The 16,766-nt window shown below is 37.5% G+C and overlaps 2 pseudogenes; one reads left to right on the top strand and one right to left on the bottom strand.

Moving 5' to 3' along the window:
* Positions 1-1,131: 1,131 nt before the first annotated feature.
* Positions 1,132-1,749, bottom strand: LOC143529933 (putative ribose-5-phosphate isomerase 1 pseudogene; annotated as a pseudogene).
* Positions 1,750-5,946: 4,197 nt separating this feature from the next.
* LOC143529965 (protein MIZU-KUSSEI 1-like) lies at positions 5,947-7,069 on the top strand (annotated as a pseudogene).
* The last annotated feature ends 9,697 nt before the right edge of the window (positions 7,070-16,766 follow it).

The following is a 16,766-nucleotide window of genomic DNA, read 5'->3' as shown; positions in this document are numbered from 1 at the left end:
ATGAAAACAATGAGAACAATTTGTTGTTATTATTAGGTTTATTATTATAGGTGTTTGCTGTTACTTTTTGTTCGTATTTCCTAATTTTCGATTATGAGACGTTATAAGTATTTGCTGATTCATATATTTGTTGTTATTATTATATTTTTTCTTTTGCTGTTATAAGTATTTGTTGGTATTTACTGTTATTGTTTTGTTCTTGATTTTGATTCTTTTGTTATAATTTTTAGGTTTTTTTCTTTGTTATGATAAATCATTGTTGATGTAGATTGATATTGTAGTTGGTATTGCTTCTTACGTTCTTATTTTTTTATAAATTGGTATTATTTTCTACATTCTCATGTTAAGATCAAAATGTACATGAACCTTCTCCTACATAATATATCATTAAGTCTATAGGGAAAAGTTAAAAATGAAAAGGAAACAAAATGAGAAGTGTGAGAAAGATTTGTCGTTACACAATAAAACCTCTAAAAAATTAATAAAAAAATCATAACTAAAAAATATAAATAAAAAACAAAAAAGTTAAAAAAACCAAAATCCCCCTCCCCCCGGCCTCATTCCCGTTCCAAAAAACAAAAAACAATTCCCAAAAAAAAAAGACAAAAAGACAATGCTGAGAAAAAAACACACAATACCGAAAATGAACAAATAGCACAATGATAAATAAAAAAAAGACGCAATATGTCGCAAAATATAACACAATGTCGAACAAAATATAATACAATGTTGAGTGATATAACACAATATCAAGAAAAAAAAATATACAATGTCAATGAAAAAAAACACAATCAATAATGAAAAGACAAAATGGCAAAAGACGTCCTTTACGTTGGACCTGATTTTCATTAGACATCCTTTAATGAAAGAAATAGCAAAAGGCATAATTCATGTTTCAAATTTGTTTCACGTTATGTCCTTTGTTACTAACCCAGTTAAATTTTTTCGTTAAATCTGGTCATGTGCCTTGTACATGAGGCTATTTTTGTAATTTTATATATAAATTATTTTATATTAAAACTAACAAATACTCCTCCCTCTCTCTCCTTGCATCCACCATCACCACCCACCTTCTTCTTTCAACATCCAAAACCCCACCACCTGTTGCCGACTGCCACCACTGCCCACCACCTACCGCCGCCGCCACCACCTGTTGCCGACAACACAAGACCCCCCCAAAGCCCGCAGCTTCGCAACACACTTGGCTTCCTTAAACAAAATTTGAAGCTTAGACGCCGTAAATTTCCAGCAAAACGGCACGATTTCGTCCGGCATCGCTAATCCGCTTCCGCCTATGTAATCCACAAGCTTGGACTCGTCTACGATGACTACAAACTTTTTACAACACCCCTCGATCATTTTCTCCCGGAGCAACGACCCGCCCATGCCTTTGACTAGATTCATATCCGGGTCGACTTCATCGGCACCATCGATCTCTAAATCAATGACCGGGTGGGTGTCGATATCCGAGAGGGGTATCCCTAAGGACAAAGCCTGCTGGTGGGTTTGGGTGGATGTGAGGATTCTGATGATGTTGGCGAGTTAGCCTTGACGGGGAAGCTCTCCGATGCGGTCAATCGCGTGTTTGGCGGTGGAGTCGATGCCGAGGACCATGCCGGACTCGACGAATTCGACGGCTTTGTAGGCGGCGATTTTCTTGAGGTCGTCTTGGGTGAGGATGAGTTGCGGCAGCTGTGACATTACGACGGCGGCGGTGGGTTTTTTGGATTCGAGGTAGGCTAAAGCCATGTGAGTGATGTGGGTTTTAAGGGATTAGTGGATAATGTGTTGGGGGGTGAGGATTGAAGGTGTGGGTTTGATTAGGGTTTTGAAGATCTAGAGTCCCAAATGGGAAGAGGGGATTTGGAGAGAGAAAGTGGTGTGGATTTGGGGTTGTGGTGGTATTTGTAACAGAGGATTTCAGATTATGCGAGCACAGCAACAGGTGGTGGCGGTCGGCAACAGGTGGTGGTGGCGGCGGTAGGTGGTGGGCAGTGGTGGCAGTCGGCAACAGGTGGTGAGGTTTTGGATGTTGAAAGGTGGGTGGGGTGGTGATGGTGGATGCAAGAAGGAGAGAGAGAGAGGAGTATTTGTTAGTTTTAATATAAAATAATTTATATATAAAATTACAAAAATACCCTCATGACACATGATCAGATTTAACAAAAAATTTTAACTTGGTTAGTGACAAAAGACGTAACGTGAAACAAATTTGAAACATGTATTATGGCTTTTGCTATTTCTTTCATTAAAGGACGTCTAATGAAAATCAGGTCAAACGTAAAGGACGTTTTTTGTCATTTTGTCTAATGAAAATAAACAAAAATACAATGATAAATAAAAAACACAATGATCTTTTTTTTAAACGAGAAAGACGGTGGAAACATTTTTTTGCTTTTACATTTTTCGTTTTTTATTAAATTTTGAGTTATGAGTTTTTTTTAATATCTTTTCATTTTTTAGGGTTTGTTTTTTTTTTTGCTACAAATCGTTCTCTTCCTTCTCATTTTTGTCCCCTTTATATAATAACCTGACCCTAATTCTATATAACTCCATAACAATAAAATTTAAATTTAATGAGGACTCACTTGATTATTAGAGTTGTTCGCAATTAATTTAACTAATCGTCTATTACAATTCCATAACAATAAAACTTAAACTTAATTAGACTTTGACCCATTTAGTTTTGCCAAAAAAAAAAATCATGTTTTAATATTTAAAGTCTAAACTCTGAAATAAAAAATACAAGTAATTCAAAATATCATATTAACATAAATCTAAAATAAATCATAAAACCCAACTACATAGACCAACTACCTACCTGCGGTAAGTATGCTAAAGACAGCCACAGCCTGATGGTGTTTGTTGTTTTTTTCTTTTCAATACAAATATGTCGTGTGCAAATTTAAGAAAATCAAAATTGAGAAATTTCCAAGTATAAGCCTGACTTTTTCTCTAGCATTTCTTTTAATATAAAAAATTCATATATATTTCTAGAAGGCTTTACCATATATATCCAAATAAAAATAGCTTCGTAAAGGCTTTTTGGTATTTAGGCTTTATGTGATCATGTGTCACGAGTCCCACCCTCACCTTCCAAATGGTTCTATAAACAATTTATGAACTTATATTTTTGTTTGTTCGGGGTATATGTACTTTGGTATGTTTGTTTTCAAGCTAGTATTTTGCTAATCAAGTTTTTTTTTGTTTCTATTAAAAATTAGACGTTCAAAAGAAAAAAAAATGTTAGTTTGTGTGTTATTGGCTATGCTTATAATACTTAACTTACATGCGCACACTTTTAACTTATTGTGAATTAATTTACTCATGTTAGTGATTATTGAGTTTTATAAATAATCAGTGTGTTAACCATCATATTATAAACAAAATGATATGTGGGACTTCAAATTTTCAGTTGATAGAACTTATGTGTTTTTTTATATATCCATCCGCTATGATTCAACTCTCTAAATATAGAGGTTTAACCGAATTACAAAATAATGAGATAATGATAAACTATGATAACTATTCTAATATTTAAATTAGAGATAGAATAATGAATAAAAATAAAAGAAAATTCCTAAAATAGCCTATTTTGAAAATGGATTCTAGTTTGTCTCCCAAACTTAATAATTCTAAAAATGGTCCTCTCTAACTCATCTTTGACTATGTGTTAGGAAATCTAACGCGTCTTTGACGACATGTTAGCGTCTTTAACCATGTGTTAGGAAATCTAACACATCTTTGACGACGTGTTATAACATGTCGTCAAAGACGCGTTAGATTTCCTAACACATGGTAGAAGATGAGTTAGGTCTCCAAACACGTAGTCAAAGACATGTTAGCATCAAATGTATAGTCAAAGATATGTTAGCTTTTTGTATGTTTTTTTTAATATTATATTTTTATAACTAGTTTTACTTATATTTGTTTTTCCTTTATAACTTTTAATATATAAAAGTTTTATATTATTTCGAATATACCGACGAGACATGCTTACTTTTACCTACTGACCGACATAAACTTACTTAAACTCGAGCTGTGCCAAATCAATATCGAAATGTTCAATAAAATTTGACCCCGCTCGGTTTTAAATAAAATTTATGTCGATCCGTAGATAAAAGTAAACATTTCTCGTCGGTATATTCGAAATAATATAAAATTTTGTATATTAAAAGTTATAAAAGAAAAACAAATATAAGTAAAACTAGTCATAAAAATATAATATTAAAAAAACAAACAAAAAGTTAACATATCTTTGACTATATGTTTGGTACTTACATATCTTTGACTATGTGTTTGAAGGCCTAACTCATCTTTAACCATGTGTTAGGAAATCTAACGCATCTTTGACGACATGCTAGGGTCTTTAACCATGTGTTAGGAAATCTAACGCGTCTTTGACGACTAACACACGTCGTCAAAGACGCGTTAGATTTCCTAACACATGGTCAAAGATGAGTTAAGGATGACCATTTTTGGAATTATTAAGTTTGGGGGACAAAACTATAATCCATTTTCAAAATAAGATTATTTTGGGTATTTTCACTAAAAATAAACTAAAAGATAAATAATAAATAAAAAATCAAATAATAATAAAAATAACTATAATAGATCAATACTCTTTGGAGAATATTCACTCATTTATAGCTCATTTTCTAATTATTATTAAAAAAAGTTAAAAAAAAACATATTTGACTAAAACTAGAACTAGACGAATTAGATAAATCATATTCGACTAAAACTAGAAGTTAAAAAACAACTCAACTTCCTCTACTTTCATATATAGTTTAATTTAAACATGATTTTTAAATTGCGGGCGTTTTAGGTTGAGATCCGTGAACTTTTAGTTTTAGTCGAATATGATTTATCTAATCCGTCTCACCTAATAATTGATATAAATGTAGCTGCAACATCTAATTACAATATAACCTAAGAGAGATTCATGATAAATTTACCCACATCCCACTTATTTTCTGGAAAATAAGAACCTTGGAGTTGACACCAAATTACTCTTATTTTATCACTACTAAATAACTCACCCCATCATTTTAATCAAATATTACTTGATTGTTTATCCTAAAATATAAAACCGGGTTGAGCATGTGACAGGCGTGGAGTTATTTTTAATATAGTTTTTGTTTTATGAAAATGATAAAATTGTCATGTCATATCAATTTCAAGAGCATTTTTAAAGTCAGCTAGAATTTAAATAAAAAATAAAATAACATTATAACATTACACGCAATTTCTTAGAGGTGGCATGGAAGGCTAAAAACGGCAAAACTGCAAAAGTTTTCATAAAGAAAGTGTGTCTACGCGACGCGGATGGTTCATAAATGGAGAAAGAAGAAAAGTGAAGGGGATGGAGAAAGAGATGTTGGTCAGTAAACATGACAAAAAAGAAAAGAAGAAAAAATGTAGCCGAAATAAAAGAGAGAGGGGTCTATTAGGCGTCCGACAGTAGATGTTGTTATAACTAAAGACTAATACAAAATTTGCTAAGGAAGATGTTGTAAGTTAATCTTGGATACTTAAAAGCATCCATTAGTATCCACTTAAATAGGTGAAACTTGAAGAGAAAGCATAAAACTCATCATCAAACATTCAAATTTATAAATTTATGTGGTGACCCCATCAAACATCACCAATTGCTAATGGTGTGTTTCAAAGCCACAATCATATATTTAATCACTTGAACCAATGCATCTTGAATTACAACAATCAGAAATGAATTTTGAAGCACCAATCATTTATCTTATTGCTTGCTTTTCCTAAAAGTACCCTCCCTCACTCATCACTATGTGCATGCTTGGTTGGTTTTAATTACAACACTTATTCACTTTACTTCTTCCCAAAAAGCCACAAAAGAAAATTAATAATATTCTAACCCCTAAGTGTGTGTATATATTAATATAGCAAGTTATCTACACATCACCCTTAAACATGAGGACAATGATAGATTTGGGTAAGGAAAGAGGACCTATGGGAATGCATATGATCACCACAGCAACCACCGTAGACTGCGGCATCCGGGAGGTTGGGCTGCGGCGTTCTCTGCGGTCCATGCTTGACTGCCTCGTCCCGGCTTGCTGTGCAGCTGGTTTTGAACCTTCGGCTGCAAACGTTTCTCCAGATTCTTCCTCTTCTTCCTCCTCCTCGGCTTTCTCAAGTGATACAGATTCACCATCGTCGTCACCGTCCAACTTAAGCATATAATTGTCCACAATTCCAAAATCTTTTATTAAATCAATTATTAAAATTGATTAATATTTTTGACCATTTAATGCACACGGGGTCTCATTAAAAGCCGTCTCTCTATATAAATTACGGTTTTAATTAATATTATCGTTGCCATAATATTGTCTACTAGACCTAACCAGTAACTTAATTGCTATAAATGAAATTTTACTGTGTACATTTATTTGTTTATTTACGAATATTGAATTTTGTAGAATCGTTCATTGCCGTCCTCCACCACCACCGTAAAAGGTACATTCTTCGGGCAAAGGAACGGGCGAGTCAGTTTTTGTCTCCAGGACGACAACCACCACCACCGTACACCATCAAGGCGCACGCCACCCACAACCGCCACCTCATCACCAACATTCTCACCCACTTCTACTTTTGGAACTTGCTGTCCCCACATCTTCTTTAGCAAAAGAAATGCAGCACGGTCTCCTACGCATTGCTTTGGTGGAGGAAGACCGTGCTGACCGTCACCAGAAAACTAGTGGCTGTGGGATATTTGAAGTACCTATATGGTCTATGTACTGTAACGGTCGAAAAGTTGGTTATGCGACTAGACGAAAGATGACAGCTGCTGACTTAGCTGCCTTACACGTATGCAATCTGTCTTGGCTGGAGCCGGGGTTTTGCCGCCCGAAAATAATAATAATAGCACGGATGGAATCATGTACCTTCGGGCTAGTTTTCGGCGAATCACTAGTTCGCCGAACTCAGAGTCATTTCATATGATAAGCCTGGTCATGATGGAAGACCAACTTATAATAATAATAATGGTTCTGGACAAGAGCTTAGTATATTTCTTCTTAGATCATCTTCTTAATAAAAATACATTTATATATGTAACATGTGTATATATGTTCTTGATCAAAGTATAAAGTTTTGTCTCTTGATAATTAACTAAGATAATCTTTCATATGGTATGACACGTTAAAATTGTGTAACACCAACATGACGTGTTTAACCTATTTATCTACACGAGTCGAATTTGTTGATGGGAAGTAATCGAGTTGTGAATGTGTTAGACATGCATGACCCTTTTAGTTAAATTGTAGGTTTATAAATGGGGTAGATATAACAAAACAAAACGTGATAGTAATTGTGTTTTGTTAGAAATTGCCACCCGGAACAAATGCCATATGACACAAAATTAAAAAGAGTCAACATGCTCAATAGTAGTTACTAACGTGTCAACTATCGGGGCATAAAGAATCTTTTTGAAGTTTATTACCTTTTATTTTTGTTTGTACAAAAGATATCAACTCTAACCTGAACATCAAACACATATTTATTTGTATAAAATTAAAAGACATTAACCCTAACCAGACACCTTTAAAATTGTGCAGCCCCACGGTGACTTGTTTAACCAGTTAACCTAAATTAGTCAAACGGGTTGGGTGGTTGACTGGTTGTAACCTAGTTGTAAAAAGGTTAAATGAGTTGGTGAGTTGTAGTAAATGGGTTAGACGGGTGTTTAACTTATGGTCGATTGATCTATCTAATTAAACGGGTTAGCAAGTTGAAATGGGTAAACCCGAGCATGATATGTGTATTAAACATATTAGATATGACAATTCAAAAACTGATTTTTTTCGTGTTGAGAAAGAAATTAACATCATTGTTAGTTATTTTCTCTGTCAAACGCTCGATTTTATCTGTCAAATCGTTGAGGTGGGAATTAGACAATGCTGATCATCATATACAAAATGGCACGCTTTGGCTTAAGTGGGTTCCTATTAAGATTAATTGCTTTATTTGGAGATTGTTGTTGGATCGCATTGCGACTAAAGCAGCACTATATACACGGGGTTTTACAGTTGGTGACGTAAAGTGTGTTTTTTTTGTGGCGAGGGGGTAAAAACTTCACAGCATCTGTTTGTTAACTGCAAGGGTATTAATGGTATTTGGCCGATACTACATGATTGGGTCAAGATTCCTAGACGAGCTAATTTCGAGTCAGTGGAAGAGATTCTCGGCTACCCAAGTAAGAATATTATTTGTAAAGAAGTGTGTCATGCGGTTCAATCTGTAATGGTGGTGACGTGTTGGATGATATGGTTGACAAGGAATGATGCTATTTTTAATAGCGATCATTTACAATGTATTCTTGAGGTTTTTATTTAAGGGTTTGGAAAAGAAAATATAAGAAAATTTTTCTTTTTTCATTCTTGAGTTTTTTCATTAAAAGAAAAGAAAGAGAATAAAAGAAAAGTTAGGGTTTTTTTCCTCCAAAACTTTCCAGCCAAATATGACATGATTCTGAAGAAATGTTTATAGTCATGTATAATATTACTACTTTACCCTATCTTTTTCTTCTTATCTAACTCAATAATGAGGACATGATTGTAAAGTTACAATTTTTTCCCTATATTTTCCTTCCTATCTAACTCAAGAATGTAATTAATACTTTTTTTTATTCTTTTATTTTAACTCGAGAATGTTTTTTAAATATATAATTTCTTTTCCTTTCTTCCCCTATCCAATCTTATCATTTTCTTTTTCTTGTATTTTGAATCCGAGAATGCAATGTTAGTGATGACAAAATTAGTGAATGACATTAAGTCAACCTCCTTCTTATGGGTGAAACAAAGAAGCAAAAGAAAATGTGTAGATTGGGAGAGGTGGAGCAGGTTTAATTTTGTTAATTTTCCGCTATAAGCGATTGTATGCTTTGTAGATGTTATTTATTTTCCTTTATGCTGTTTGAACTGCATGCATCTTGTAAGTGGTTTCTCTTTTCGTTTTAATAATATTGGCCTTTTAAAAAAAATTATTTTCTAGGATTTTTGTTGTTACATGATTGGATGGAGTGTGAAGATTTATGAAGAAGACAAACTAGACATGCTCACAAGTCTCATACATACGTCGGTTGTTCATGGTTCACGCAACTATGCAAGCACTTAGAGCCCACAAAATACAGCCCAAAGGCCTAAACATGAATTCATTCAATGACTTTTAAGGGGCCGCAAAAACATTAAAAAGCCTAAACAAGAAATCTTTTGTTTTTTTTTAGAATTCTTCTTATATTTCAGGATCAAAAGGTGTTTTAAACAAGTATCACATTGGTTCAATTAGTCAGTACATGTTTGGACTAAAATTGGCTTCTATTGAACTGAGCTGTTTCGTAAAGAAAATATATATATAGAATTAGATTCTCCCGATCATGTAATTAATTATGAAATAATCAAATACTACGATAACATTTAAATGAATCGTAACCGAAGAAACTGAAATTGCCAAACCATAACTTGTGGGCTTGTGGCTAAGTCATATTTTCCCGAGAACCTCTTTTTGTGTTTCGGTTCCGATCTGTTGGGTAACTGAAATAACCAAATCGGACGTTAACCAAAGCTATATTGTGATCAGAGCAAACCCGTTTAATCAACTCGACTCGTATCCCACAGACAAATATTTTCTTTAATTTTTTTTAATTATAGTGTGATGAGTCTCCAAGTCCAATCTGAATGTCTTTGGGTAGGAAAAAAACACATTATTTGTAAGTTGGGCCAAAGCCCAAAACTATAGACCCAATAGTAGGTTAAATTAAACATTCAAACCATAACCAGTAACTAGAGGTGCACAAAAAACCCGAACCCGGAACCGGACCCGAAAAAAATATCTGGAACCGGTTTTTTTATACCCGGGTTTTTAATACCCGAACCCGACCCTACATGTAGGGTACGGATAGGGTATGCATTTCGGTGCCAAAACCCGTACCCGGAACCGGCCCGATTTATACCCGGTAATACCCGAAACCCGAAACCGGTTCCATACCCGGAACCGGGTTTTTCCAATACCCGAAATCGGGTTTTTCAAATACCCGATCTATACCCAAAATTAGCCGAAAAATACATGAAAAATACCCGAAAAATACCTGAAAAATACCCGAAAATACCCCTTAAAATTGTAACCCCTTAAAAATTCTAATCTATACCCGGAAAAAGCCCAAAAAACACCGAAAAATTTTCAATACCCGAAAATAGGGTATTCAAATACCCTGTTTAGAATACCCGGTTCTATACCCGACTCGAACCCGATGCATAGGGTATAGTTTTTAGAGAGAATACCCGAACCCGACCCGGGTATTGAAAATACCCGATTTTCTAATACCCGGTCATACCCGAACCCGGTTCCATACCCGAACCCGGGTATTTGAAAAACCCGATTTGTGCACCTCTACCAGTAGCTGACATATTTAGTTATGGTCCCTTCTGTTATAGTTCGGTTAGCGGGTAAAAGCGAACTGAACCGACTCATGCATAAATGGGGATCATATATTGTATAATGATGCCAAAGTATGAAATTAAGAGTGAAGACATAGTACCCTACCACTTTAACATTCTGCTTTCAACACTTTCGTCTTGTTGGCTCTAATTCTTTTGTCCTTTTAACATTTGATGAGACAAATGGAGAACATTAAAACAAAATGACCCAAACGGCTGAGCATAACATGTGCAAGTTATAAGTCTAATACCAGTCTGAAAGATCCTCAAATAAAGAGAGTAGACCACATGACATTGAAACTTTAGGTGATTTTGGTAGTGGTGAATCACAACTTTTAACTTAAGTTTTTTTTTTTTTTACATTCAAACACTCATTTCAACTAGGATGTCAAATTGCAAGTGATTTTGTCGAATACCCGTATTAATTGAAAACTTGGTTGGGTTGTTTTATACTGGTCCTGGTAACTGCGAATCGATAGTAACTTACTTAACGTCATGTTGCCACTAATGGCCAAGTTGTTGTCGATGAGTAGTAATTTACTAATTACTATTGATTACATTTATTATTAATAATAATCAATTTTTAAGCAACTTTCCATCATCCTGTAAATCCGGATCAACTTTGTTAGACCCCTGCGCCGACGCGCTGGCCCCTTGAACCACGAGTTCATTGGTGCCTGAAGTTGTAATAGTATCGACCCTGCTGGCTTTGAGGGGGGGGGGGGATCACCTTGTAGGTCCGAAATTTGTTTAAACCCAATCCTTTAAGCCCATTGTCCAACCAAAATCCTAACCCAATAATTCCATTTAAAAATTTATTTGTTTAAATCCGGTTACAAAAACTATTTTACCTAATGCCCGCCTTTAGCCCAAAACTTTTTTTTTTTTTTTTTTTTTGACGATTCTTGGGAATGGTCCTGATTCCTGAGTATTGAACAACTCAAGAAGTAACCCATTCGTGCAAAGCTTTCTGCCGGCCATATCCAAATATTTTCAATTCCAAAAAACCATTTTCACGTGAATCATGCTAATTTGCAGCAATCTTCGGTTACTTTTATTGATCTTCAAAGAATATTAATTGGTTTGGGTTTTGGGCTCCTATTGTAATGGACATCGCATTCGGTGCTACAACACAAGCATTAAATGTTTTTCCTCAAGTACAATATATTAAAGACAGGGGGACAAACATTAACTACGTATCTACTACTTATTTCATTCATTTTAAAAGTATATTCTAACTTTTTAAATTATATATTTTAAATCAAGAAAAATTAAACTTATGTTTTAAAAATGATGTAACATGGTTTACCACATGCATTATACATATCATTTTTCATTTTTCATCTTAGCGCCACCTCATCCTTGATCATTCATCCCTACCGCTATACAGCATATACCTATGTTATTCTCACCACTATCTATTCTTCGTTATATATATATATTTTATTGGAGAGAGGGGGGGATAAGATTGGCCTTCGCGGATTGGACCATTTTCACCAGGCTATTAGGGGAATAGAGATGGTCAGATGGGAGCGAGTTGTTCCTCGCGACCACTCTGGTGTCGGACCACTAGTGGCCAGGTGACCATATCGCATCGCCTTAATTGCCTTAGTACTATGTGTTTTAGTTTTTTAATGTAAAAGTATGTTCTGAATGTCACAGGACTAAACAAAATACATTTAAAAAATAAATACTAGGTTAGAAACTCATATATTAGATGGATTGAATATTGAGTGGGTACAGTAGCGGCCCAATCTTTTTGGAGGCCTAAAGCGAAAAAAACTCGAGGCCTCTTTCAGATTCCGTTGTTACAAAACACTACTCATTTTCAAGTTTGAGACCAACAATAATAAGCTTTTTATAAAATAAATGTAGTATTATATGATTAGTGAAGCATCCTTCTGTTATGTATTCATAGCTACCAACTTCATAGAATTATCTCTCTCATAATAGTTGGTGAAGTCATATAACAAAAAAAACCTAAGTCATGTGTTTTACTAACAAATCATCCTAAATCAAGGGTGCTATTTTGAATGAACACCGATAATCGATTCTAAATCTGTAAGATAAATTAGAGATGCTATATGGGTTTATTACTGTAAGTTGATCGTAAATTAGTCTTACCAATAGTTTACTTACTGAGAGTTATAGAGAGATGCAATAATAAAATTTATACTATTTGATTTTTTGTTGTGTTCCGTATATAAAATTATAATGTTGACAATTTTTTTATCTAAAGGAATTAGATTCATATATATATATATATATCTATATTACAATCCAAATGATAAAATTAAGTGTTATTAATTTATACTACGAAATCCATGTGATGTTTGCAGGGAAAAAGTAACATACAACTTAAGATGGAAAGGAGAATATGTTTGATGGGAAAAAGTAGAAAAAATAGGCCTCATAAGAGAATCGAACAAGTGTTACAGAAAATGATAAGCAATTAGAATAAAATCAATACAACATTTGAGAATTGAACGCGGGTGAGAAAAAATCAATCAAACAGATTGGAAAACATGTGTGTCAACCACTAAGATGACACAAAGAACGGCTCTATAACCAATTATTTGCTTATTAATATGCATTTTTTATATGTAAATATTAACAAATTTTTAAACGAAGGCCTTGTTTATTTGAAGCCTAAAGCCCTAGCTTAACTATTGGGCCGTCCCTGAGTGGGTAATATTTTAGATAGTTTGTAATATTTGAGATTAGTTATGATTGACCACTGAAGAGGTATGTACCCGCCTCAACATCGAGCAAGGCGGGTCAACCCACAAGATAAAGACATTATGAAGGCACAAAGCCAAAACCTATGCGCATGGCGCATACAAAACATGCTCAGGCATCATATGCCCAGGCACACATATGCTCGCGCATCACATATGCGCGCGGCGCATCAGCGCGCGGCGCATATCACATGCCCGTGTGTATCGCATCTGCCCAGGCACACATATGCTCGCGCATCACATATGCGCGCAGCGCATCAGCGCGCGGCGCATATCACATGCTCGTGCATATCACATCTGCGCATGAAATATCTGCGCGTGAGAATAAAGAGAAGACCCCGCGCATCCTCAGGGTGAGCGCATATCATACGTGCACATAATCAACCTCGTCCTTATCCAAATCAGGATTAGGGCAACCTTGATTGTGCACATCAGACAACCTTCCAGAAGGCATCTTTTTAAGGAGAAAGAATATGCTGATGTTGATAGCTGCCAAATGAAAGGTCGACAACTCAGCATGACACATGTGTTACCACGCGATTACAACCAACGAGAAAGCGCCAGGTGTCCCAGAGGACACGTGGCGCAGTGCGATTGGAGGAAGCCAACGAGGTTGAGCCCAACCGGTGGTAACCCTAGCACTATAAATACAGCATCAACTCCACTTTGATGACACATTCATACTCAATCATTGACAGTTACAAGCAGTGATAACACATTCAATCATATTGAATCACATTCACTCACAGTCAGTTACATACAAACAGACAGTCTCACAATCAAAAGGGTATTCAGCTATTCAGCAATACTCTGGAGATTCTGCTACACACATTATTATCTTCTCCACAAATATACTGATTCTCACGCCGGAGGGTTACCCCAAAGAGGACCCCTCTGTCCCTTTCTGAGGGGTAAGTAACGGCGCTGTTCATTTTGTAGGTGGAAGAACACTGATCCAGAAGAACCATCGGTGAAATAGTATAATCACACCCGAGGAAAGTAGATCTGCTACCAGTGAGTAGATCCACGTTTCTTCATTGGCGCCATCCACTGTTACAAACGGCAATCAGATCTCATCAGATCTATAAAAAAAAAAAATTAATCACCATGGTTTCTGGAGTTCGTAACGTTGATCAAGCTCTGGAGGATATTGAACGTGAGGGTGTTAACGACGGACAGCAGGTTCTGAGGGTTCCGCGTGATTCTACGCGTACCACCAGCAACCGTCCCTTCGTCACAACCCCTCACGGCCAGACTGAAACTCCTCCAGACGATCTCACGTTACAAAATATGGCCGGCGCGAAGCTGAAAGGACCAATGGGTCCAGAAGATGAAGCAAATGATCCGAATGAATGGCTCATAAACGAGTAGCGGCGTCTGATTGAAAAGTACAACGAAATGGTCAAGCAGAAGAAGCTAGCCGACCAAACACAAAGGCAAGCTTTTGATAAGCAGACTACAAAGAGGCCGCGCGCGCCGGAAGAAGGACATTCTGTTCACACTGCACACACTGAGTTCAGTGATGAAGAAGTGCATAGCATGAGGAAGACACGGGATACTCATGCAGGAGGCTCACAGCTCCGCGCGCCTGTGAACATGGCGCCTGGAGCCAGAGCAGATCTGGATCTGCACATGCCGTACAGCCCACCGGTCAGAGGGCAAATGGACGTAACCACGCCCTACAGACCAGCCATCCTGGTAAAACACTCAAAGTTTACTGCGCGCATCGCGCAGGCTCCCATCCAGCACAAGACAAAGATGCCAAGTGGTCTGGGCAAATATGATGGCACAACAGATCCAGATGACTTTTTGCAAGGTTTCTATAACACGGGAAACCTAGAGAGCTGGACGATGCCAACATGGTGTCATATGTTTGCTCGCTGCCTCACTGGCGCAGCGCGGGTATGGTTCGAGAGCTTGCCGACAGGGCAAATTGATGGGTTCGAGGAACTATTAGAAAAGTTCCAAGCCCACTTCGTACAGAAGCGCAGGCACACGCGCGATCCTGATGACATCATGCACTGCATACGCAGGAATGATGAAACGATTGAAGATTACATCACTCGTTTCAATCAGGAATCCCTGGCAATCGGGGGTATAACTGAGCAGCTCCTGCGCGTGGCCTTTATACAAGGCACGCGCAGTGATCAACTCCGCCGGGCTCTCGTAAGCAAAGATGGTAAGCCCACCACGTGGGCCAAGCTAATGGAGGCATCGCGAGTTTTCGCGAGAAATGAGAAACAGATTGCCCAAGATAGGGCAAGAGAAAGAGCGCATCAGGCAGAATCACCGCGCAGCAAAGAGAAGAGGGCCAAACAGAACTCTGTATGGTCCAGGTTGCAGCCAACAAGTTTTTCTTCCGCGGAAAAACAAGCGCAATCAACCTCACCCCAGCCCCAAAAAGAAGTTCGTAATCGCGGGGAGGGTGACAAGAGGGAGGGCGGCAGAGATCCTAGCAGACCTCTGCCAAGAATATGGACGCCCCTCACTAAAACACCTTCACAGGTGTTAAGTACTGAGAATGTCCAATTCAAGCCCCCCAAGCAACTACACTACAAGGGACCGCAAAACAGTGGCAAATATTGTGAATTTCACAGGTCCCCGGGCCACAACACCGACGCATGCCATCATTTAAAGGATGCGATCGAGAAGGATGTAAAGTCAGGCAGGCTGGCTCACTTGGTAAAAAACCAAAGAATAGAAGATGAGCAACCGGAAGGAGCCTCTGCCAGCAAGAAATACAAAAGAATCTGTGTGGCTGAGGGGGGACGACAAGGGCAGACGTCAAAAAAGAGAAGCGCGCAAATCCACGGAGATTGGCGCGAGCAGCAAGTCATCTTCCCAAGAATCAGGGGAGGCCCTTCAATAAGCAGTCCTCTCGTCATCACCACACACATTGCTCATTACGAAGTGTCAAAGGTCCTGGTGGACACTGGAAGCGAATCTGACATTATGTATGAGCAGTGTTTCAGAAAGTTAGACCCGGCAGACCAAGCGCGGCTCGAAATTGTGAACGCACCAATCTGTGGTGTCTCAAATGAAATCATACATCCCCTAGGCCAGATTCAGTTTGAACTAACTATGGGGGATGATGAGCACAAGCGAGCCGAAGTTGTCAACTTTTTGGTCTTGCCCACCACGTCATGCCACAATATGATCCTGGGTAGGGGAACGATTGCCCAATTTAATGCTGTACCGTCGCCAGCGCACGGCGCATTGGGGTTCCCTACACCAACAGGCGTAACATTTGTTTACCGCGATCATTTGTGCGCAGTGACAAGCACGCCGCGGGAAGGGAGAATGAAACTTCCAATGGCTGACAATGCGCCAGAGAAGTGGATTTTAAACCCAAAATTCCCAGAGCAAACGGTCACAATTGGCGCTACCATTTCAGACGAAACGAGATTGAGAATGAAAAAGTTGCTCACAAAATACACGTCGGTTTTCGCGTGGCAACACTCCGATATGACGGGGGTCCCGCGAGACTTGGCGCAACATTCTCTTAACACGTTCAAGTCGGTGGAGCCAATTGCTCAGAAAAAGAGAATCATGGGGGATG

This window comes from Bidens hawaiensis, unplaced genomic scaffold, assembly GCF_021521415.1.
Source record: "Bidens hawaiensis isolate Kalapana, Puna unplaced genomic scaffold, B.hawaiensis_p1.1 tig00008796_1, whole genome shotgun sequence".
Lineage (NCBI taxonomy): Eukaryota > Viridiplantae > Streptophyta > Magnoliopsida > Asterales > Asteraceae > Bidens > Bidens hawaiensis.
This window is presented reverse-complemented; position numbering and strand designations above follow the sequence as displayed.